The 25,254-nt window shown below is 49.8% G+C and overlaps 1 protein-coding gene across 2 annotated transcripts in view; it reads right to left on the reverse strand.

Moving 5' to 3' along the window:
• Positions 1 to 25,254, reverse strand: part of TRAM1L1 (translocation associated membrane protein 1 like 1) — a 242,873-nt gene that overhangs the window by 80,344 nt on the left and 137,275 nt on the right. Inside the window, exon 1 of one of the 2 annotated variants that reach the window (XR_004954815.1) lies at positions 6,887 to 7,164. The exons of the other annotated variant lie outside the window; for it this stretch is intronic. The gene's annotated coding sequence lies outside the window, so the exon portion shown is untranslated. Of the gene's footprint in view, positions 1 to 6,886; positions 7,165 to 25,254 lie in introns of those variants that run through there. 2 annotated transcript variants of the gene reach the window in all.

Here is a 25,254-nt window from a genome sequence, read left to right on the forward strand (position 1 = left end):
CGGAGTACTACCTAGCATTATTTTTTCTCCTAAACCATAGAGAGGGTTTTTCTTTTTTTTTAACATCATCTTAAATCACATCTCTATACAGAATTCACATACCAGTTGGTAAATGAGGGTGGAAGTGTGTCAAATAGCATTTGTTCTATGAAACCAAATGTCGTATGTTGTAAACCTTATGCCTTATAATGAGTACCCCAAAGACAGCAAAAAAAAAAGAAAAAAAAAGCCGTTTGCAAATGATTTACTTTTCCTAACTTTCCAATGTCGCTCCTGCTTATGTAAGCACAGAATTGAAAATACTATAGCTCGGATCGTTTCCGTCTTACCAACAAGGGTCTTGAAAAATAAATTTACTAAGCAGTCGCCGTTTGTCAGCATCTCTGCTAAGCGCTGGGAGCCCAAGGTGAGAAAACCTCTGCCCTCCCATTTAACCGTCCAGGGAGGAGGCGCCGGCCAAAGGATGATGGGAATCCAGGAGCACAGAGATAAACAAAGCGAAACAAACAAAACGAACACCTGACTCTGCCTAGAGCAGCCGAGCAACGCTTCCCAGAAAAGCCGGCTTTTGAGATGGGTCCAGAAAGCTGAGGCAGCGCCATGGGGAGAAGAGCACGTGCAGGTGAGGGCAGGTGAGGGCAGAGAGCTTCCTCTATGTTTACGTGCAGAAAACATAGGGAGTTTATCTAAAGCGTCGCACGTGAGCGTAGCTTAAGAAGCTACTTTAAAGCGACACAGCCATTTCTTATTTAAAAATATTTTGACACTCTGCTGGTTGGAAATCAACAGGCACGTTAGCGGGAGGGCTCACGGGAAGAAAACACAGATTTCACAAATGCGCTGGGAACGGGAAGAAACGATTTGCGGGGAAAGGATTGCAGAGACAAACAGGATGCAGATGTACTCTGAAGAATCACTTCTTGGGACATGTTTTATAACCTAAAATTAAAAGCGAGAGAATACATGTTGTGTGGCCTTGATGGAAATCGACTATTCCGGACAGGGTGTGAGTGCAGTACGTTCACAGCTTGATCACACAGCTATCCTGGTACCGTCAAGCAGGTCCAGAGGTAAACAGTCAGGACCCTGGGGCGGCCACACCTGCGTCTCCGGGTACACGCCCTCTCACCTGTGAGGCGGAGGCGGAGGTGGGGAGGCGTCCCGGGCCTGTGGGCCTCATCACCCGCCCGGGCTGTACCTGCGAGCGAAAGGCGTGGCCCATGTGTGTCCACCCCTCTCCTCGTCACTAGTTTCCGACCTGGAGTCTTGCCTGATTGATGGAAACAAATCGCACATGTGGAATCCGAGCTACAAAGATGCCAGGCTTTGTGGTGCCAAACGACACGGCGAAAGTGGGCGGGACAGGTGAGACCCTTTCCAACCTGTGAGCCCCGGTTCCCATCGCCGGCTAGTCAGGGGACCCACAGACAGTCCCACATTTAATCTCAACAACAGCGGCAATAACGACATGCTCTGGCATAAAATATTGCCACTGTGCCTCATAAAATAGCAACACTGTCGCACTCTTTCTCAAGGAAAGGAAAGACCCAAATTCACTCGCGCTCGATCACCGCATTTCCCTCTGGGTCCTCTTCATTTCCCCTCAGTTGGGTCCTAGTTCCCTGTTGACATCCTCCAGCCCGTGGGCTCAGGTGTGGCAGGTGGCCAGCACACGGGACCTGGGCGCGGCCACTTCTCCCCGCCCCCCGCGCTCCTGCGGCAGGTGCAGGTGCGCGAGCGAGTCTCCTCCGCAGAGCCCAAGCTTCACCCCATCTCTGCGGCACCCTGGGGCCGCGCCGGTTTCATTCCACCAGTCCCTGCCTTGAAGGACAAGCCACCAGGACGGCGACACGTCCCATCTCGAGCGGACAGTTTGCCGACTCCACTGGGACCGCCAGCGACCTGGAGCCCGGCTGACGACGCGACCTGTCTGTCCTTCAGGCAGCAGTGCTAAGAACCCGGTGACAGTGTGCACGGGGTCACACGTCCCGTGACCCCTCTGCACACGAGCAAGTCCCGCCCCCTCACCGACCCCGTTTGCTTTCCTATGTAATACTAGTGGTTTAGATAAGGCGATTTTTAAAGTTTCTAACATGTGTTTGAACATATTCTAGCATTTTTGGAACATCTGCCAAAAAGAAGAGTTCTGGGATTTAGAGGTTTTCCTGCCTTTTTTCCAACAGATTTGTTTTAGCCTGTGGAGGACGATTAGAGAATACGCGTGTGTATTAGTAAGAAAATGTTAGATTTATTAAAATGCAGTAGGAGTAGAATAAACATTGGACTATAAATTTATAAAAAGCAACAAGGAAGAAAAATAGGAAAGAGAAAGGATTATTATGCCTCAGAAAATGAAACTCTCGCCTGGAGCGAAGGGGGGGAAATACACATTTAGACACAAGGGACACGCTTTATGAAATAACTTGAAATACAAAGAGTTGTGTGTCAAAAATACATGCTTAGGAACACATAATGAAAACAGTAGAAAATGCCGTGCAGCCTTTGGGTGTTTGGGACAACCTATGTCTCTATTTTTTTTTTTTCTTTCCCAATTTCCATCTCTTAGTGCTCTGCCGGAGACATATTTTATAGCACGAACCATGCAACATTTTATTTCTAAGGAAGAAAAAAAGAAGGAAAGGAACAAAGCAAGCTGTCAGAATCATATGATCTCGATTTACAGAAAATAGCAGAGCCAACATGTCATTAATCAAACGGTCCTAATCTCGGAGTATTTTTATTCTTCCGGGAAATAAAGAAGAAACTGGGGTGGGGGGTTGCTGGGCAGCAGGGGAGAAGTGGGGGAGGAGTAGAGGGAGCAGGGGGTCGAAGGGCAGGAGGAGAAAAGTGGCCCCAAGAGGAAGAGGAGCGAGAAAGTGAGACAAACAGGTGAAGGAGGTGACGGGGGGCGATGCGGGGGGCCGGGAGGGGGGGGAGCCGGGAGCGCGGGGGGGGGGGCCCGGAGTGCAGGGGCCCGAGAGCGCGGGGGGGGGGTCCCAGAGAAACAACGCCATCAGCCACCGCACCCTGCGGACCCCGCAGACAGGGGGTGTCTGCCGCCCCCGGGAGCAAAGGCCGTTCCTGCTCCCCGAGCTCTGGGCCTCTGAGCAGCCCCACTGCGCGGCTAAAGTAGAACTCCTGGGAAGACCCTAAAAAGCCAAACGTACACACGCCGCCCGTACAGAAATACAGAGAAAGGAGAGATGAAATGATACCAAAACACAAATGCCGAATCCTGAATTTTGAAATTGTCCTTTTCTGCTCATCAGTGGGGGGCGCCCTGTAAAGCCGAGCGGAACCGACCCGCTCCCTGACCCGCGGAACCGGCCGCCACCGTCCCAGACAGGGTGACGCCGGTTAGGGCGGGAACGAACAACCCCCGCTCGCCGCGGCCAGCCCCAGCGGACATTCTGGAAGACTCCGCGCGCGTGGCCGTAGGAGGCGGGGGACACAGCTAACTGCGGCGGTGTAGCTGGGCCCAGTTCCAAGCGAGTGCCGAGGACGCCAGGCCCGGGGAGGACGAGGACCCGGGAACCGGGGCGCTGTCCCCGCGCCCGCTCCGCCCGTCTCTAGTCCCGACGCGCCACGTCCCGCGGGCGGGCGGCGCCCCGCGAGCCCCGCGAGCCCCGCGGCCGGGGAAACGCCCCCGCCGCCCGAGGCGAGGACGCTGACGCTCCACGCGTCTCTGCGCGGAACCGGCCGCCGGGCGCGCGTCCCGGGGCGCTCGGGGGGGTGCTCTCGGGGACTTTCCTCCGCGCCCGAGGCCGGCAGACCCGAGCGACAGTGCCGAGAGGCAGGCCGCTGCTCCGCTCCCCGACCGCTGTGTCCGCGGGGTGGGTGTGGGCTCTGCCCCGTCTCTGTCACGCACAGAGGAAGCCGATAATTACCGCGACTACTTTCAGTGACAAAGTGTTCCCTTTGAATTCTGTGTCACTAGGAAAATGCCTTCAACTGAGTACTGTTCTCGGCAGTTGAAACGGAAAGGGCCTGGAACCCCTGAACCCCTCCCTTCTGCCGTGCGGGAGGAGCGGTTGGAGACCCGGCCCCTGGGCGTGTGACAGGGCTTCTCCCGTGAGACAGAGATGCGCGCTTCCCACGACTGTGGTCTCTTTGCTCCTGTCCAGACGTGTCCCAGACAGAAGGCGGGGCTCGTTTCCGCTGGCAGAAGCGGGGCCCCTCGGGCGTGCGCCACGGGAGGGGACACTCCGCCACTCGCTGGACGTCCACGACCGCGGCGCGCGCGGGGCCCCGGTGCTGGGGCCCCTCGGCAGCGAGGGCACATGGCTAACGGCGGTCCCCAGAGCCGCCTCCCCGGGCGGGTGAGCTCCTCTCACAGCCCGAGGTCTCCACCGGTCTCTCAAAATGCGGTTTGTCTCCAAGCTAACAGCAATAAATGTTAAACAGTTTGTTACTACGACTCCCTTGGGTTCTGCCGCTCACTTCCCCCGAGCTCAGCTCTCCCAGTGCCGAGCACCTGCATCCACCGAAGAAAGTATCTGAACACAATGAAACGCACGCAGACCTCTGGTTCCTGCCTCTCCACTTTACCACACTTCCCCGAGGTTGTGATTGTCACGAACTGGAGGCAAGAGCCTCCACCAGCAAACATGTCACAGCTCACTTTCCTGGGATTCTCACTTTACACTGTGATCCAGAACCCCTGCAGTAATCACGAGGTGTGCCCGTGCATGCAAGGCTTCTACAGTGAAAACTACAAAACGTCACAAATTCTAACCAAATTGACCTGGAAAGTCAATGCAATTTCAGTCAAAATGTCAACAGGCTTTTGGTTGATAAAAATTGGCTACCCGGTTCTAACGTGTGTGAGGAGGGCAAAGGTCCTGGAATAGGAAAGGTAATCTTTCAAAGAAGACCAAGGTCACAGAGTTGGCATTATCATATTTCAATACTTATTAAAAAGTTATACTCACCATGACACTGTGGTATGGGCATTAAATTAGACAGACGCACCGATGGAATGGAATAGAAAGTCCAGAATTTGTAGTCTGTTTTTCAACCAAAGTGCCAAATTTGGAGAAAGGAAAATATATTTTCAACAGATGATATAAAACAACAGAATAAACTTATGGGAAAAAGTAAAGTTCAACTCACGCCTCCCACCACATACAATAATTATCTCACAATGGATTGTAGACATACAAGTTAAACCGCGAATCCTCCGGGGAAACGCGGCGGAACATGCGTGAGGCCCTGGGGTAGGCAGAGCCGCCTCAGCGACCGCGTGATGCACCGTGGAAAGCAGCTGCAAACCTGACTTCTCTGAACACGTTAGCTCATCCAAAGGCAGTGTTTGAGAAATAAAAGGAAAGCACAGACATTAAGTAAATATTTTGCTATAGACGTCTAAGGAATGGTATCCGGAATTTACAATATAGTTTGACAAATATATATAAAATTGACAACCGCACCATAAAAACCTCATTGACGCCATGAGCACTCAGAGATATCCATGTCAAAACCGCCAGTCCAGAAACACGGAGATAACAAGCTCCGAGGCGTCTCAGAGACGCAGGAATTCGTTAGGGCATGGGGCGGGCGCTGCAGGGGTATCTAGGAATCGGGACTGTCCAGGTACTCGCTAAGACAGCTTTTAGAGTCTCGTAAAGTTAAACGTGCAGCTACCCTATGACCCAGAAAGTCCACGTTTAGGTATTTATTCTAGAGAAAGTAGGACCTGGGTCCACAGAAAGACATTTCCACAATGTTCACGGGAGGGGACTCAACACGGGGCATTAGCAACTAAATTGTGTTCAGGGGAACAACCTGCCGCCCTCCAGGTGAGAGGGAACACCTGGGCTGTGGTCCGTTCCGGCAGCGAGAGCTACACCACCGTGAAAAGGCGAGCTGCGCCTGTTCCCACCTGCCCAGCGCAGAGGTGACCGTCAAAAGCGTTGCCTCGGCAAAACAAGCCAAACCCCAGACGACCGTGGGGACTGTCACGCTGCAGGTGGCTGGGAGGTCACCACTGTCCTAACGAGTAAAAAGCTGAACAGACTGAAGACAACGCTTCTTAAATCCGGAAGACAAGCGAGGTGCCCCATGCCCTCCAAACCCGAGCAACAGGCAGTACGCGGTGACCGGTCTGGGAGGTGATAGCCCCGCCCCCCGCCCGTCACGCGCCCCAACCTTGCAGAGTCCTAACTTCGAGGGGCCTGGCCGGGACCTCAGGAACCGCGGAGGAGGCGCCCTCTAACCCAGCGCGCGGAGGGACACGGACCATCCCACACGCGGGGGCGTCCCCTGTCCTCGGCCAGCTTGCCCTCCCTGGGGAGACGCGGCTTGACCAGCGCCACCTGCGGACACCCTGGGAATACCGGCGGCAGGGGCTCTGCCGCTCCACCGGGGAGGCGGAGACCCCACTCCACACCTTCCACCCCGACCCGCCAAGGGGAACCCCGAGCGGCCCTGTGACGACCACAGTTCAGGGGACTGGCTCTCAGGGACCAGGACCCGCCACAGGAAGCAGGGGACCCATCGCCCTCTGCAGTCCGCGGCTGTTACACCACTTCCGCTCACCCAGGTGACCACACGCACCATCCCACAGGTGGGTCTAAACGAGCACGAGAAGCAGACGTGGCAGGTATGGAGACTGTCACACCGGGCGTCTGTACAGCCCTGATCCTGCGTGAGGGGGGCCTGGCTGGGAGGCGACAGCCGCGGGAGAGGGGCCAGGGCAGGTGGGGCCGACTGCTGAGGGAGCACCTGGCGGGGTGGGATGGGGGGCCGGGAGGACGAGGCCCAGTCCGGCCCTGGCTCCATATGGAAGGAGCTGGGGGGTCACATCAAGGCCTGAAACATCACGACGCCTCTGGGACCCGCAGGAGGGCGAAGAAAAAGGGTGCCCCGCCCGAGCACGGGGACTTACCTGTCCGGCTGGCACAGAAGGACGAGCTGGAGGCCCGGGGAGCGCGTGGAGTGAAGTCCGGAGCGCCCGGCGTGCGGACCCCCACGGTTCTGGAGACTGTCCTGCCACGAGCCCGCCAGGCTCCCCCAGTAAACATCGGAGAAAGACCCCTCAGCAGCCAGCAGGAGAGGGGACAGGGGCGCACTGTGAAACGGCCCGGAGAGCTCTGTTCCAGGCGGCCGGACTCACGAGAAGCCTCCAGAAACTAAGCCACCTGCGGCCGGCGGGGCAGGAAATGAGGAGCAGGTGCCCCGCCCCAGGCCCGCTGAGGCCAGTCACAGGCGGGAGGCTCCCGCCCCAACGCACCTGCAGCAGCCGGGCCGGTTTTGCCCCAGCACCTGGGCCCCGCTGTCCAGACGCCATGGCCAGGCGCCCCGAAGGGCACAACACGCAGGTAGATTTCACTTAGGCAGGGGTGTCAGGAGAGGTGGCATTTCCTGATTGTCCCACTAGATTTTACTTCTTTATTTCAAAACTGGGAGGAAAAAAGTCACTAAATGTCAGGGAGAAGAGTGACAGACCAGGCCTAGCCCTTTGGGCGGGTGGGGAGGGGCCAGCTGCCCAAGGCCCCTCCTCCTGGGAGGAGACCTGGCCCAGCTGGTCATCATTACATTTGCTGTAACTTGGGAGATTTTAACGTATTTCTTTGAGGAAATTACTGCATCAAAAACAGAGGATGACAAACTCTGAAAGATAACTTGCAAACTTATATCGGTGACTGTCTCAGAGGTGGGTAACTATTTATTCATTGGGGATGCGGGATCTGAAACATTTTCATGCAAAAATCTAGAATGGATACAAATGTCTGTCGTGGCCTCTCCATCTTCCCGAACATAATTCCGTCTGCAAAGACCTTTTCTCAACTGAGGTACCTTTTAAAGGTTCCGGAGATGAAGACGCGACGCAACTTTCCGGCCCCCCACGTGTCAGTCACCCTTCGACTGACACCAGATGAGCATGAGTTTCCCCGTGCTCGGCCACAGGAGAAGGCGCACAGAGTGACAATCATCTTCACACGCTCTTGACCTACATCCCGTCAGTCCCTTAAGCTGAGTGACAGTGAGGAAATTACTAGAACGTTTCCATTATTTGTAAAAGGGGGATGAATAATAAAATCTACATCAAACACTATTTTGGGCATTAAATAAGTTAGAAATGATGGCACGTCCCAAGTATGTTGTGGCTGTTATTTGTTCAGTGAAAAAAGACACCATCACTGATTTACAGGGATTTTTACATCATCGAATCCACACTAGAGGGGAAAAAACGGGCAGTGCCAGCTTATCTGGCCCGGATCGGAGCCTGGGGCCTCCTCCCGGAGGGTTTGCCTTCCTAACTACCTGCCTGTCAGTTACACTGATAAAACAAGGCCTGAGGACTGGCTTTCCATCGCCTAGCAACTGGGACACCTAGCAACCGGGAGCCTGGCAGGAAGGTAGTGGCTTCAGAAGGTGGCCTCCAATTTCAAGCTTGACCCGAGCAGGAGCTCGTCCCCCAGGGGTGTTTTTCCTTCCAGCCCCTCCTTCTCGCATAGGCCGCTTACCAACAGAGCGTGTGTTGAAAAACAGAAAGAACAGTAAGGCGAAGAAAACAGAATTACAGAAAACCAAAATAGATTTGTCTTTTCCAATACACAGGCTTTCCGGGCGCAGTTACCCCCACAGACCCGAGCCCCATGCGAGACTGGTGTTTAACACGCGCAGCTGGGCTCGCTTCAGGCCCTGTTTGCTTCAGTAAATATTATGCAGATAAGAAAATCACTAATGCGAAACGAAGACGGATGTTTTTGTAAAAACTAAGCTGCACTGTCTAGCAACAGGAGGTGAGTGTGGGCATGTCATTTCAAACAGTTTTCCGAACACTCACGGGCCAGACCACGACACAGGATGGGGGAGGGCGTGTAAGTCATAAAAACATCCGTGGATTCTGCACTCCGACGGTTTCATGAATGTGTTTATTCCATTGGAATGTCAAAGCCGGAAACCGCAGTTGAAGCGACAGCAGGACCCTCGGACTCGTCGTCGGTAAACCCACTAAGCCGAGTGAACACGCGTCACGAGGCTTACGGCAGCCTCGTTTCTCTGCGTCGAAAAAAGGGAAGCCGCCCCATGTCCTGGAGGAGTCGACGATGCAAAGGAGTTTGATACAGTCATGCAACGGGGTGTCACATCGCAAGGGCGCGAAGGGCCGCCACACACAACATGCTGCACTTGGAGGGCACTGAGCTCAGTGACCAAAGACACAAAAGACAGAGTTTCTACAGAGCAATAGCATGCAAAATACAGAAGTTATGCATTTCCTTTGCTTGTTTGTTGAGTGGCGGGTGTATGTGCGAGAGGCTTCCGGGTTTATTCTAATACTGTTTCATAATGTGGATACTATGTCTGTCATGGAGTCCCCAGAAGTTGCCGACATAAGCACATGCTATTATTATCCCAACTCTTTTTGTTTGTGATTTTCAGTAAATGAAAGGGGTTTCAGTAATTATGGAGTTAGAATGTGGAGTATTATATCTATCATCTAGCATCTATCTCTCTATCTGTATTAATCATCTATCATGTATATCTTCTATCTATGAACATACACATTTTAAATAATGATTTACCTTGAATTTAATCAATTTTTTTTAATTGAAAGAATTTGTTTTTCTTAAGCTGATATTGCTTCCAGAGAAAACTTTCCAACCAGTAACCCTCCATGGATGTCTGAGATTTATCTAGTGATACTGTCATTTTTTGCATTCTTCTAGTTTGTCTGTTTTCTTCATGTTTAAAGACTATTCTGCGTTAGAACTTTCCTATTTGACTCCTCGAGAAAGTCAAAGTGACGCAGCATCTTTCTTAAACTACTTCCTACCGTAGTGAAGATTTACAAGGACTCCAGAACTGAGCGTGAAGCAGGGTCAAAGTGGAGACGAGCTGCCGTCTTAGGAAGCATGCGACCGGGCCTTATTAGCATATCATGTGGCGGCGTGTCTCTTCCAGACACGCGCACCCCGACGGTCCCACGACAGCCTCAAGCCCGCCCTGCGATGAGCTGCCGGCTCCGGGGCAGTGTGCTTCAGCCCTGCTCTGACCAAAGCTGACACGCGTCTTATCTGTGTTCGACTCGGCTCGTTTGAGGCTGGCAATGGGCATCGACTGAGGTCTTTCCCAAAGGGTCTAACTCCCCACGCCCCACCCACTGGGAAGCGAATATATATCAACAGATTACTCAGCAGCTACTAAGCCGATGGGAGCAATTTTGAGTTACTATCAATTTGATCAAGTTGGTCAGATTTGGTGTAGGAACTTAACTGTGAAAAACCTCCTTTTTACATATTTGTTCTTCATATGCATTAATTTATTCTTTTTTAGTGAAAGATATATAGTACTGGCAATTTTCACTTTACTTTAATAAACTTCTCATGTTCCATTGAGTTTTTATAGGCTCAAATGTATATTCACTCTGATAAAATGAATATCTTTAAGTTGTAATCTAAAAGTAGGATTGAATGAAAAGAATTTTTGCAAGAAGAGTAGATTTTTACTCACTGCTTAGGAGACAATTTGCCTAGAGTTAATTGTTTAAAAATACCTAACATAATATGGAAAGGTAGGGATCGTTGTTATCTCTGATTTTCATTCCCACGACACATGCTGCATTAGAAATTCTTGTCTGTGAGACTCAGATCATGACCAGCTCAGACCTGCCCGTAACACAGCTTCCTGTGTCATGAGTAGGTCACTACTTGAACAGGCATCTATTGCGCTTCGGTGTGCATTAGCGTCAGGATAACCCCTGATGTCAAAGAGATCACACTGTAGCTGGGGACGATGCCAGCAGGCTGACAACAGGTGCGGCAGGTTCTCATTATTCGCAACTGTTGAGCTTTATAAGGTCGCCATGGACACTGAATTAATATCGAATCATTGCTTTTAGAAGAAATACAGGGTCAGGTTCCTGCCGGCCTCTGCTCACAAGGCATTGGTCATCAGCTGATGGGGAACCTTGCTCTGGGTGGCTTCCTGTTAAAGACACCTTACGTAGTGCGTATTAATGATTCCTTAGCGTGGGCCTCGCCGCCGCCAGCACCACGACTCGGCCTGAACGAAGCTTCTCCAACGCCGGCCTGCCCCAAGGCGAGTCCCCCATCCCTGTGCCCAGGGCCACCAGGTCCTTTAGTGCTGCACTTGGGGCCATTTTAAACAGCGAAATCACCAACAGGGCCCTAGAACACGTGAACGGTCGCTTATTTATAGCAGAGGAGCTGAAACCGCTAAGCGGGGCGTGGCCCTCGTGGAAAGTGCAGGAGAATCCCCCCCCCCACACACACACCTGTGGCTGAACTAGTTACAAAATAATAAAACTGTCACAAGACCAGATTAACAGGAGAAGAAACCACTTAATGTGTGCGCACCGGAGAATCACAGTATGATGCTCAGACTAAAATGAGGCTCAAAGACATGACCAACCCAGGCACCTTATTATACGTTTTAGTCGGGGACACGATACATTTGGGAAGGACAGGGTGGAGAGGGCCAGTGCCCACCGCAAAGGAGCCCCCCGGCGGGTCCGCGTGCCGGCTGGCGAGGGGTCTCGGCGAGGGCTGGCCTGGGCGGTGAACCGCAAAGGCGTCAGTTACGACGTGTGCTCCGTTCGCACACGCCCCTTCCATCCAGGGTCTGGAACTGGGGAACAGCTGTCTCCCAGTCCAATCATGGGGACTGATTTCCTGCTTTTGGGCGGCATGACTGGGCCAGAGGACTCTCCCCGCACCTGCTGCTCCCCTGTGATTTTAGTTCTGAAGAATCCACGTGCCACTGTGGGCTGTTTCGGGACCCTGCCCTGGGCTCCCACACCTCGTTTGATCTCAGTGAGGCACGCACATGACAGGCGACTCGAACAGTGTGCTGCTGTGTGTGTGCCACGACTCATCTGGAAGCACCTTGATTTCGGGGTTACACATAAATTTTAACGAGTAGGTGAGTTCACAAATAGAGAATTAGAAAATGATAAGAGTTTTGTAATCTCTGGTATCCTAACAGTTTATCCCCACTATATACTTAGGTCTTGCATAGAATACTGTCTTAGATTATTTTTCTTAGATTATCACTTACGCGATAGGGGCTGGCTATTTACATACATAAATGTTACATAAATGGGATTTGTTTTCTTCAAACAAAGGTTTCTATAATAAATACAAAGTTTGTCGTTAATCTATTCGCAAAGCATTTGGCTCTTTAACCAACATGATTTCCTCCACGACGTGCATACTTTTACATAGTGACATCTCTCAAATCCCTGATATAAGCATTGAAAACCACGTGGGACAGAGTGTCTTGAAGCACAGGTAAGTAGGAAAACCGCTGAGGGACAGTTACAAAAGTCATGTTTCTAACACCTGCTCAGGTGAGGGAAGAAAATCGAAGCGGTTATGGCCTAACTGCACGTGAAGGCGTGAGCACTGTGCCTCCCACCTTCTACGAAACTTCAGATCCTAACACGGGCCAACAGAGTCCTTCCAGAGGACTGTGGAAAATATTTGTTTTGTTTTGTCTTAACTGCTGATGCACAGGCTAAATTTCAGACTCTCAGGCTTTTTGCACTAGCAAACATGAAATTATTTTTGCATGATAAAATTTTTGAATTTTTTTTGGCTTTTGTCTTCAGTCCAAGAAAAAAAATAATTGGCAATTTTAGGTACGCCTGAAATACTATCAAAATCTAGAAAGTTTTAGACTATTAAAGCCATGCAAACGCCTACTGCTCCCCAAAGCTGAGGTCAAACACGCATTACCTAACAACCTTGAAATATTCTACCATAAATGTTTACTGATACTCGAAGAGTAGTCATGTTGTACTAGGTAGATTTTCAACCCATCTGTGAACATGCTTTTACCTGAACGCAGCTGGGAGTCTCAGGAGATGCAATCAATAGCACTGTGCTATAATTGAATTGCAAAGAACGAAAGAAATAAACAGAATAACAGAATTTGATTAGAAAGAGCTCTCTTTAAGAGAAACCTTTTTAGACTATGTTGAAAAATGAAGCGTTGGGAAGACCTTGATTGTTTCCTGATCACATCAGCAACCTGGAAGCACTGTGTCTAAATGCAGAGGGGGCCTTGGGCATCCCCAGGAAAAGAGCATATTGATCTCCACATCAGCCCCAAGCAGACGGATGAGGGTCATGGTACATTATGCCAGAAATCAATGCCATTTGACTCCGCCACTTTCCAAGCAATAAATAGCTTGTTGTCACTGATGCTGCTATTTTAGTGGCTTTTATATTTAAATTCTAAACACAATGCCAACCTAGTCAATGCTCTGTATTCTAGTCCCAAAATTAAGTAATCGAAAGATGTCATTTTTTTTTTTTTAAAGGCGGAGCTGCCAGTATCAATATGGAAATGATAAAATCCCTTTCTGGATTCCTACCAGGAATTCTGGCTGGAGACAGCTGTCGTAGAAAGCTCGTAAGAACTCTCTGGATGATGGCATGGGGACGTGGTCCTGAGGAAACCTTACCCAGTGTCCGGCCCATCTGGTTTCTGCCTGAGAGCAGGCTCAGAAGGAACCGCGCCAGAGTCCGGCTGCCCGCGCGGAGGGCGTGGGAGGCACGGGGACCTGCGACCTCCGCCCGCACCTTCGGGCCTGGTTCCCGTTCGCAGAAACCGGAGCGCTCTTCCGCTCGGCGATTCAGTCCGAGATGCCCCGTGAGACGGGCAGGTTTCAGCCTCTGCCCCTGCAGGACCGAACAGATAAATGTCTTCCTTGTCAACAACCACGCTTCGGGAGGAAGCGTGCTCTTAGCAAAGAGAGCTCCGCGGGGATTTTTGTTTTGTTTTTTGAAAACCGTGATTTTGTGTCGCGCCTCCTTTGAGAGGATGACATTCCTGAGAGCTGGTGGTGACGACCTCCGACCTCCGCCCCTCCTCCTGCTCCCTAATCTTTGAAAGGATGCCCGCGTCCTGGCACACCTCCTGCCCCCCGCATACCCCGCGAGCTCCGGAGAAGGCATCGCAGGCCGAAAAGCCAACACGCACAGAAGGCGTTTGGCATGACACGTGACTAGAAAGGGACCGGAGGTCCCTGCGTGGCCGCGTTTCGCACATTCCATTTCCCGTAATCGCGAGTCTCTCATGTCTATGTACTTAGGAGGCTGAGGTCCAGAAGTCCATTCAAGTGATCGGGAGGCTCAAAACATTAAACACACTATGCGAGCTTCTGCCAATCACCGATTTGCAAATACGGAACGTGCATCAATAATTTAAACCATGCTTACTATGTAACATGTCACGCTTTAGTGTATGATAAAACCGGTAGCTGGTATGTGTAAGGCACGCGTGTAAGGCAGGTGGGCAACAGACACATTCCAAGCCCATTGCATTAATAATGCCATTTATTCCATGAAAGTGACCTTAAGGCTAGTACTAAATCATCGGCAGCCTATAGATGTCATACTTTGGATCCAAAGGGTGACATAATTTGTCTGATTCACTGTCGCCAGCATGTGGTAAAAACAGGTCTATTTTTGGACATAGGTGCTTCAAAAAGGGAATACTTAAATAGACTTAACATCCACCCTCTAGGTTTAAGATTCCAATTCCAAAAATGACTCAGAGTTATGCGACTCGATTCCTCACGTTACAGATCTTCCGCCATTGCCCTCGGATGCTGGAATCGCGTGCGTGATTTCGTGGGCGCTTTGGATTTTCATAAACCCCTTGCCGTTGATTCCCGCGAGGCTCGGGTCCTCCGAGCGTGTTCAGCACACGTGCCGTTTCCACTGGGTGCCGCCTGCCCCTCAGCTGCGCCCCCTGCCGAGCGTCCCACAGACGGAGCGCTTCGGCTCTGCTTCGCAGCTCCTGAAAACGCTAGGCAATGGGACGATGGCAGCTGCTCCTCCCCTGACGAGACACTGCGGCAGGCGAGCGCGGCGCCGGGCTCGCAGCGGACGAGCGCGTTAACCCTCCCTTCCACGCCCTCGTAGGGCCGGCGCTCCGCTCCGGGCTGGCCGCCCCGTCCCTTCCTGCGCGCGTCCTCAGCGACGCCTTGGGGAGTCGGTGCCGCGGGGCGCGGGGCACACGTGCACAAGGGCACTGGCGAGAGGCTGTGCGCTCCTCCACAGGGACAGGACAAAGCCGAAACGGCCGTCCGCGAAGGACGAGGTGCCCGCAGGGACGGCGTCTGATGCAGGGTCCGGAACGAGAGCGCGAAGAGCAACGCTCGCGTCGACCGTCTGCGCCCGCGAGCACAGCGCCACCGTGTGCTGAAGAGCTGCACCTGCTGCCCGGGGACCTGGCGGGGGGGGGGGGGCATCTCTTTCTATTATAGTTTGTTACTGCACGGTGACAAAACGAACCCTCTCTGCGAACAGTCGTGATGACAATGGCATAGCTGGTAGAAATACCATGACTCAGAAAGTCTCTAATTTATTGTCCAAGACAGACGACTTATTCCTTGGGTAGCGACAGTAGCATTATTCTTGTGGGTAGTCGTTTTAAAACTCGGTCTACAAGTCAAACGTTTCTCTAAAAAGATTTCCGTGTAGTGAGTTGTTGTTGTTTTTAATGTAGGAAACGGTGTAATCAGACAAGGCAGAGCGTGGCCAGCCCCGGCCCGACGGAGATGCTCGCTGGCGCACGCTGGGGTGAGCCCGCCAGCGCCACTAAACGGTGCGGGTAGAGCTCTTGGCGGCAGGTGGTTAGGCTGCGATACTAGCTTCCATTAGTTTATAATGGGACATTATAAAGTGCGTTTCTCCACAACTTCTTAGGGACAGCTTTTGGCTGATTTTTTTTTCTAATTTTTTTCATTGTTTCCTAACATCTTCTACTCAGCATTTCTTCTTTCAAAGTCCAAATACTTAAATAATTATGCTTATAAATAATCTTTCAACTTAAAAATCTGCTCTGTTAGTTATAAAATTAATTGTACAGGATATAATCATTAGCCAGCATTTGATTCCTTTCTCGAAGAATCCCAAATGATAAAGGGGAATGACAAATGGCTCATGGGTTGTTTCAGTGTTCACGATTTGAATAGGGCAGAAACAGTTACCTAACTGGTCTTTATTTGTTCAGTGTCTACTTTTATAGTATTTCGATATTTAAGACGGAACTAATCGTCATAAAAACATCACTGTGGCGTGTGAAGGTCAGTGTCAGGGTCGGCCCCAGCCCAGCTCACGGTCTCCGACGCCTCCTTCAAACCTAGCCTGCGATGCGGCCCTCTTCCCTGCAGGACTCACCTCTTCTCACACAGATAGCCACGTTCTCCTCGCCCTCCCGCCCCCAGTGAACTGCTGCGGACTCCGGGTCGTGTTGCTCTGTGACATTTTGCACACTGTTTCAAGGATGCACGTTACTATGGCGGCAAAGAACAAAAAAACGTACTTTCGCATTTCGCTGGCTCTGCCGCACAGTGGTGAGCGGGGCCTCGGGGAGCTGGAGGTCCGGAAATGTCCTTTGAATAACCCGAGTCTATTTTCTGCCAGGAGCACGCTGGTGAGGATTTTTCCAAATCAATCATTTCCCCGAAGAAATCAGAAACTCATCAACATGAGAGGCTCGCCCGGGTGACAAAGATGACAGGTCTGCAGAGGAAAACAACGCAGCCACGAGCAGTCGGAAGACCTGCCCCGCAGCTTCGCGGCCCCTTCTCATCACCACCCAGGTCCATGGGATCCAGCAAAACACCAGCCTGGGCCTGGAGGCGTGACCCCCTGGCCTCAGAAGCCACCGCACCGGGCACACACTCGCCTCACGGGTGGCTCTGCAGAAAGTCACGGGACCAGTGGCCTCAGTGGCCCGGCCCCAGCCACAGAGCCGAGGACTAAGACTGCTTCTTCTGCCTTCCTTCTCAGCAAACATCATTCTTCGGCCAGAAAAGAAGCAGACATTTCTTTTTCTGCATGCTACGTAACTCTCCTAAGTGCCAGGAGATGGAATGGCGTATCCAGAAGGAATGCTGTGCAATCGAATCCAAACCGAGTCACTTACTCTTGGTGTAATTGTACAGTGATTTTTTTTCTCTTCTCCTCTTGAATGATTTCCTTAAGATCCAAAACATTAATTATATTTTTGTTCTAATTCGGTTTTATTTCTTTTCATTTTTAAACGTGGGCAGTAATTTAAAAAACACACTTGGATCTCAGATTCTGGTTTGGGAACAGAAAGCACAGACATGACTCCCATTGTAAAAACTAGAAAAAGATACAGGAAAACAAAACGCAACAAGATTGAAGGCATCTAAGGGCTTCGTATGCAAAACATTCCAAACTGCCTGGCGCTGGCAGCCACCTGCCGCCCGGGACGTCCCCAGGGTCGGTGGGAAGTCCTGCCGGCCTCAGGTGGAGTGACTCTCCAGGGTAGGAACCACCAAGCAGGAACTTCAAGGGCCAGCGAGTCTGATGAGGAAAACGGGACGTGGACAAAGTCCAGACTCCTCTCTTCGCCCCGACCTGACTCCCCGCCACAGGTGTTAGGGGAGCACATGCCGGCGGGAGCTGGGAAAGCTCATCAAAAGACGTTATTAAGAAGGTGAAAACGCACGACAGGCTGGGAGAAAGTGTCTGCGACACATCTATCTGCCTAAGATTCACATCCAGAACACAGAGCATAATTCCTCTGAGTGAATCAGAAAAAGACAGTTCAATTCAGACCATAGTCGAACACTCGAGCGGCATGAAAGGAAAGACAGTATCGACATGTCCAACCAGCAGGCCATTGTTACAACTACCCAGCATGGCTACCGCTCGGCACAAAACGATGCATAAATAAACACATTCCTACTGATTTCCAAGGAAACTATCTCTTCATATACCATGACTGGAATGCTGACAAGCAGAGGACCAGTACGAATTCACAAAGCTGGTTAAGAGTTTTCCCCTAGTGTTCAAGAAAACTACAACAAAAGTTAATTCTAAGGGTAGACCCAGTTTAATGGAGCTTCTTAGCCTCCAGTAAGTTTTTGCTCTGATAAGAATCGATGTTCTTTGAGCTGCAGCATAGTCATACATAGTTAGAGAATTATTTTCACAAATAATTGGATAACGGCGATTGTTGTGACTCTGCTTCTCAGTTATCGACTCATAAAAAACAAACAAACAAAAAGACGGTGTTGGCTGAGGTGTCCAAGCCAGCCACTGTCAGGACCCCCATGCCACCCCATCACGTTTGAACATGATACTCTGCTTCTGGGGTTGTCATCGGCTCCTCCCAGGAGGCGATGCCCCAAGGGGTTTTCTCATCTCTCTCACTGGGGCATCCCCAGCTTCTCGGACAGCACCCACTTTGTAAACATTTCTTGAAGGAACCTTTAAAGGAACGTCTGAGAAAAACTTGACAACTTTTGTAAACACATCTAGCATCGTGACTGCGGGAAGTTTTTATTGGGCCGAAAGAGTCTCGCTCACTACAGTCCGACTCAATACTTCCAGCACAGTGCAAGTCCTGATCATGCCACGTGCTCCTCGTAGCATTTATTCTACGAGGTGCATTTGTGTTGTGCTCCCTAGACATTTTAAAGAGAAAATAACCAAACTCATTGAGATCTACGTTGCAAACGACCACGGTTCCTCCCTCGCATAGCTTACAGGCGTGCTGGGGAGCACGGCCAGTGTCCGACACGCTGCTGGACGCACGACTTCTCCTTGATGTCAGGTCCATCCCTCGCCGCAGTGCGGGGGTCAGTCCTCACACGTGTGGCAAGGAAAGGCCACTTTTTGTCATCGTACAGACCTATGCAATCCCACGTTGCTCTAAATGCGTTTCTGTCCATCGAAAACATGTTTTTAAATAACTTGTGAGATAAATGCTTTGAGCTGAGATCAGAATCTCAAAAGTTACATCATCCAGTTCTGCGAGTTAAAAAAATCAGTTACTTACAACTTAGTTGCCATCATTTACTTATTCGTTTAGACCTGAACATGGCAGGTAAACAAAATAAATAACGAACTTGTTTTGAAGACAATTGTGCCAGAAAGTAATTTTATCTCTAAAAATTCTATAGTGTACTTGAATTTAGTTCTAAAAAAAATCATATGGAATTATATTTACGGAAATTTATTTCGTCTAAAAATATAACCGTTAGCCAACCAAGGACTGGGTTCTGTATAGCATGTTTCTTACGAAAATTAAGAAATAAATCAATGAACGAGATGTCGCGTTAATGGCAACATTTTACATGTCAAAATCACTGACATGAAAAGGTCTCGGGTGTGCATCTCATAAGCCAGGAGGCGTCCGAGTCAAGGATTTTATTCTATTTTTTTTTACCATGTACACAAACGCATTTACAGTCCTACAATATGCCAGCATTCGCCTCCCTGTAATATCGATCATGTACAACGCGTGTTTAAATGTGATCTCTAACAGCGGAGTTTGACACGGGGCTTGTTTTTAATCTTTCATGGGAGGTTTAACTCCAACCTGAAATGCTATTTATATTCACAGTGCCATCAATTCTACCATATTCCGTCTTACTGGAAGTAGTCTCGTGGACATGTACTAGTGCGAAGAGGCTCCGAGATGTTTATTAACCATCGGATATGCCTCTCGGCAGTGCTGGAATATAATAATAGTTTCAAAATGTGTAAAAGCCATGAGTCTACTGTATTTGCAATTATGGTGAAATCTCACAAAGTTAAACACTCCATTTAAAATTCCTAATCATTGAGACTCGTTTGCTACGGCGTCTGGTTTCTGTTGGTTTCCGAGCATAGTTGAGTGGAAACGATGATGTTTTAAAGCAGAAGCGACTTACACACACAGAACTCCCGACACTGCACGGTGACTACAAAGTCCTGACTGTTCGGTCCCGTTAACCCGGCGAGTTAAGCTCCTCTGACAGGCTAATTTACACCATGCTTATCGAGGAAGTTGAGTTAGAAGCTACTCAGATAGCTAATGGCAGAGAGAACACTGTCTCCCCGGGACGGCGAGAAATCATAAAAGCTTATCATTTCAGAAGGAGGGAGGAGGAGGTGAAACGGCTGATGGCCGGGCACGGCCTTTGCAGGCGGGCCATCCCGCAAGCCCCGAGGACTGCGCGGATGCCTTGATGGGAGGTGGGGCCGCCCCCCCGACTCGGCGTCTGACTCTCACACGCACCACGGCACACGGGGCGGGCCGCCCGACCGCGGTGTTTTCCTGCCCTTCAGGGCTCACGGGCTGGAGGCTGCAGGGGACGCCGTGTGCAAACATCAGCCTCTCTCCGGGAAGAGAAGGGCGAGATAAGGGGCAGCCGTTCTCCCTATTGTCCAGCCAAAGACTACTTGAAATGATCTAGATTTCTGTAATTTGCATTGCTGGGATCAAATTTGGGCCTAGGACAAAAGAAAGAAAGAAAAAGAAAAAAAAGCTATACAGAATAAAACAGTATTTACGCAGATCTTTCCAACATCACGTTGTCCTACCACCCTGTTAAAGAGAAAATCCACAGGCCCGAAACGGGGCGACTTGTGCTGACGAGGCCTGTGACACGGCACCTTGAGTTAACACCCGATTGACCGCAGCTTCCGCCGTCGCCGGAAACGCGAGCTTCCGCAAGCCGCCTGGGACTTTCTGGCCAACACCCACGAGGCTCTCTCCACCCCACACAGAAAAGAGAGAGGAGTTGCATGACGCAGCCCTTGCCAGACCCGTGCCCCGAAAAAGGAGCCAGGCGGTTGCGGCCTAAACACAGCCTCCCCTTCGTTTGCTAACATCGCCCTTTCCCCGTCTCCCCTCCTGTAAAAATCTCCCATTTTGCACAATCCCCAGGGGCACTGCGCCATGCTGCCCAATTCATGACTCGCTTAACAAAGCGATCAGAGCTTCCGGTTTCCTCAGCTGAATTTTTTTTTTTTAAAGTCCAAACCACTGTCCGTGAGAGGGTAAAGCTATGCCTAGCTTAAAATCAGCAGTTCACGTAAAAGAAAACTTGGTTTTTCAGTTGGCAATGAACATTCGAAATGCATTGTCCCTGCGGTGAGCCTGCCAACGATTTCAAGAACTGGGGCTTTATTCATTGGTAAAAATGTCCAGTGCAACTGACATGCTTTGTATGCGATGTGAAAACGATAATTGAGCAAGTTCGTAATTCTCTGTACTGGTCGTGCCGTTTCTGGGCCTCTCCAGTGCTGAAGATGTTTCTCAAACTAGCGAACACAAAGGAGGTGGACGAAGGTTTGAGTGTCCAGCTTTGATGGCGCCGGAGCTCAAAATCCTTAAGAAGCAGCAGCAGAGTTTCTACATGGCCCTTGGGGAAACGTTTCTGTTCAGAAAAACATTTGAACAAGTGGAGTTACTCGCAAGGCCTACCTTGTGAGAAAAAAGTAGCTGTATGAAATCAGCACAGCTCTTACGGTTCCGGTGTGTTTTAATACCAAGTGTTTTTTCCCTAAAAGAGAAACGAGGCAGCTACCGCGCCTCCATTACAGGCGAGGGAACCCGAGCGAAGAGGAACAAGATCACTCCCGGAGACTGCGCGGCGCGCGGGCGGCCTGCATCTCGAACACGGAGGCTCCTACTCTGGGGCTCGTGTTCTCTGCGTTAGGATCAAGTCGTCGGGTGGCTGCGACATTATCGTGGGAGGTAAACGATACAGGTAAAAGCGCGTTGCAGAACATGGGACAGTATCCTGGACGCATACCACCTCGGTTTAGACCCTGCCTCTCAGCAACTGGTGTTTTATCCTGTGTCAAACGGTGTTGACGCTCCACCTGTCTCACAGGTGTGTGTGGGAGCCAACGAGTCACTACCCTGCACGGCCCTTGGGTGTAAGGGCTCCATCTGTCTGGCACCCGGGAGGCACGGAATAAGCTGGCCGCACCGGCTCTCCAGCACGGAAGCATTCATTCAGGTGACAAACTGCTATCTTTGTCATGTCGTGGAAGAGATTCTAGAATGGCAGCCGGGGAGAGAAGTGTGGGAAGCTGGAACAAGCAACGTCCTGAGTTCCTGCGAACCACTGCTTGGCGGCGGGTCAGATGAGAGTTCCCCAAGCCAAATACGTTCATTTCCCACAAACGCGCTTCCCATACGTGTCTAATCTGTGTCTAACGTGCAACGACTTGGGTGAAATTGCATGCTAGCACCGGCCTCAGGAGATAAGAAGATAGTCGTAGCTGTGATTAAACAGTTTTGATTTCCTGTCATAGCAAATATGATACCCGCCACTTTACAGGAGTTTCTTTTCGAAAATCCTGCTTGCTGGTGTATGTGACCTCGCTGCAAAGATTTTCCTAAAACATTCGGTTTTGCATGTACTATCATTTCTAAGTTTGTAGATTATGCTTGCTGCATGGTGAAAATCAATCCCCCATACTTACTTCGTGTTCACAGGGAATGAAATGCCCGGTGAAAGGCCCTATGCTTAGACATTTCACTGGTGCCATCTAACAAGACGTGCATTTTTGCCTCTAGGCACCGGAGCAAAAGCATAGGGCAATCTAGTCACGGTGCATCTCTGGAGAGAGTTACAATTTGTAAATATGCCACGAACCGAGAAAAGGTGGGTCCGCCATACATACTTTATGACCATAATACCATCTTCCGTGAGCGTGAATTTATGAACTGGGTACACCGTGTTCTCTGCCGGATTCATGGTCATATCTCTGTTACAAATTTATCCCTTGCAACGTGAAGTAGAAAATGATTACACTCGGCCCAGGGAGCACAACCATCTATTACGAGCTAACGCCAGTGACCCATTACGGTGCCGGTGCCTTGAATTGTAAGTTAGAAAATTTTTCAAATTGTTTTATTATTTTGTCAAAAAAAAGAAAGTCAATATCTAAGCTAATAAAAAAAAGAGGGTGCCTATAAATTATTGACAGTGGAAGACCCCTGTATGAATTCTACAACTCTGAATTAGGTGTCAAGCAGAATGCTTTCCTTTCCCAAAATATTGTTTATCATGTTTTTCTTTTTTGATAGCTGATCAGGACGAGGTAGTTCTCTTTTTTCACTGTTTATTCTTTCTTTTTCTCTCACCATTACAGAGCCAGAAATATATCAATAATTAAGTTTGAAGACATAATTGTTAAATATCTAATATAAATGTTACTTATGATCAAGAAAGTTGAGGAAAACAAACAGATGAAGTGAAAATGACGGATTTAAAAAAAAAAATCCAAAATGCTACTTCTAGAGTTGGAAATACAATGTAATAAAAAATACATGCGATGGGATGAGCAGCAGATTAGACAATGCAGAAGAAAATGCCTTTGTTCTTGAAGATATAATAGTAAGAAATATCCAAAATTGTAGCACAGAAATAAATACAGTTGTCTAAGTGAATAAAACATGTGCGAAAATAACTATCAGTCTAATAACTACTGGTCTAATTTACTGGAGTCCCAGAAGGGAGGCGTGAGAACAAAATTATATATATTATATATTGCTGAAATAATTTCAAACTTGATGAAAAATACAAGCCCACGTAAGCTCAACAAACATCCATCAGGTAACCACAAAAAATGCCCACGCGCACTGCCATCGGATCGCATGGCCCCAGCTGTGCAGGAGACCCCTGCGGAATGAAACCAAAGCAAGGCAGGATGGGAATGAAAGGAGGCACCGATGCCACTGTTCGGGCCCCGGAATCATGCCCGGACCCACACACGGACTCTGCCGTTCAGTCGGCCGGCCGACTTCCAGCGCTTTTGTCCGAGTTAAATCTCAAACTTGCACTTGAAAGAAAGAGCCCTGGGAAGTGCAGTGCGTGACACCGGCAGCAGCTCTGCGCTCGGCGCATGGTAAGTGGCCGATAACGCTGAGGTGCGCTGTCCCTGGTCACTCTCGGACACGCGACTTCGAAGAAGAGAAAAGTGAAGACGATGCCACGCTCTGAGGGACGTGTGAGCGGGGCCCCGGCGCCCAGGTACGCGAGCCTGTCGGGGCGGCCGGGTGGCGGATGCTCATTTTTTGGATCATTGCTTAAGAAGATTGTCTCTCTGCCCTGAAACGGGAAGGGGAGTTTGAGATGAAGGGAGGCTTGGGTCAATCGCCCAGAGAAAAGAAATTATCAAAGAAAAATGATGCTTTTTAGAACACACGGCGGGCGGGGCAGCGGCTAGCGGATGTCGGCGCTGGGGCGGTACGGAGGGCTTTACCTGGGCTACCGTGCCCCGAGAGTGACGCTTTGGTCTCGCCGTTTCTAAATCTGACGAACTACCCCGAGCCGGCCACCCGCCTGCCAGCTCCCCAGCAGCCCGCCCTCAGCGTCACACTAAAATACTCCAAAAGTTATTTTGCTGCCCAAAAACAATTTGATCGAATACCAAATGTCTTAAATTTAAGGTACCTTTTCGGTTTATTATTATTTACAAGCATAGGAACTGCAACTTGCTATGAAAGATATAATGATTTTTCCTTTGAAATTGTGCGTGAATATGTGTATTATGTATGAGTGTACGGATGTGTACATTCACATACAGTCTCTCAGCAAATCCTCGTCCGACGTAGTCCACATTTCTTGCTAAAGGATATTTTAAAAGTTACATAAGTTGTTAAATATCTAGCTTTTGATCATTCATTATAAGAATAAAAGACTAGGAAACCAATTTAATCATCATCTTCAGCAGAAAACGATACAAGCACTATTCACTTACTGGTGCTCAGTAGGAAATGCAAAGGTTATGTTAAATGTAAAGAGTGAACATTAAGTAAGAAAAATTATGTGTATGTTTATTTTCTAGAATGAGGACATTTCAAAAAGTCAATTGTCGTAATGCTAGTATCACATGTTCTTATTTAATTTTCTAATCAGAAACCAAGAAATGGTCACGAACCGTGATACTGAGGGAATAAAATTTAATGCCGCTGGCTGTGCAGTGACAATAAGAAATGCTTCTGAGTCCACTGCATCTTAGTCAATTAGGTCGCATGCCGACGCGGGCAAAATCAACCGCTGCGACGAAGTACAAAGCGTTCAACGCATCTGAAAGAGAAGGACTTTTTCAAATGCTCTGATGTTTGGCAAATAATGGGTCCAACCCGTCATTATCCACTCACACCGGCCAAGCTCACGCCACGACTTCATCAACACTATCTGTCAGGAGCGCACAGTCACGTCATAGGTTGGTGGTGGGCAGATTGTGAAAATGTGGGAGTGTTCTATTCCTCTGAACTCCATGGCAAATTCAAGACGAACACTAAAACGGACAATTCTGTGAACTGGAGTTACTTGCCCATTTCCGCTGCCCCGTTTTATATACGCCAACTCTTCTGCAATCTCCCATGCCGTGGGACATGTTCTCGAACTCTAAGCAACATGACTTAGCAGACTTACCTTGGCCACACGTGCACATTTGGCACTTGGAAAATGTAATGAGAGGAAGGGATTTAAAGACGAGAGAA

The sequence above is a fragment of the Rousettus aegyptiacus genome, unplaced genomic scaffold, assembly GCF_014176215.1.
Source record: "Rousettus aegyptiacus isolate mRouAeg1 unplaced genomic scaffold, mRouAeg1.p scaffold_m13_p_16, whole genome shotgun sequence".
Lineage (NCBI taxonomy): Eukaryota > Metazoa > Chordata > Mammalia > Chiroptera > Pteropodidae > Rousettus > Rousettus aegyptiacus.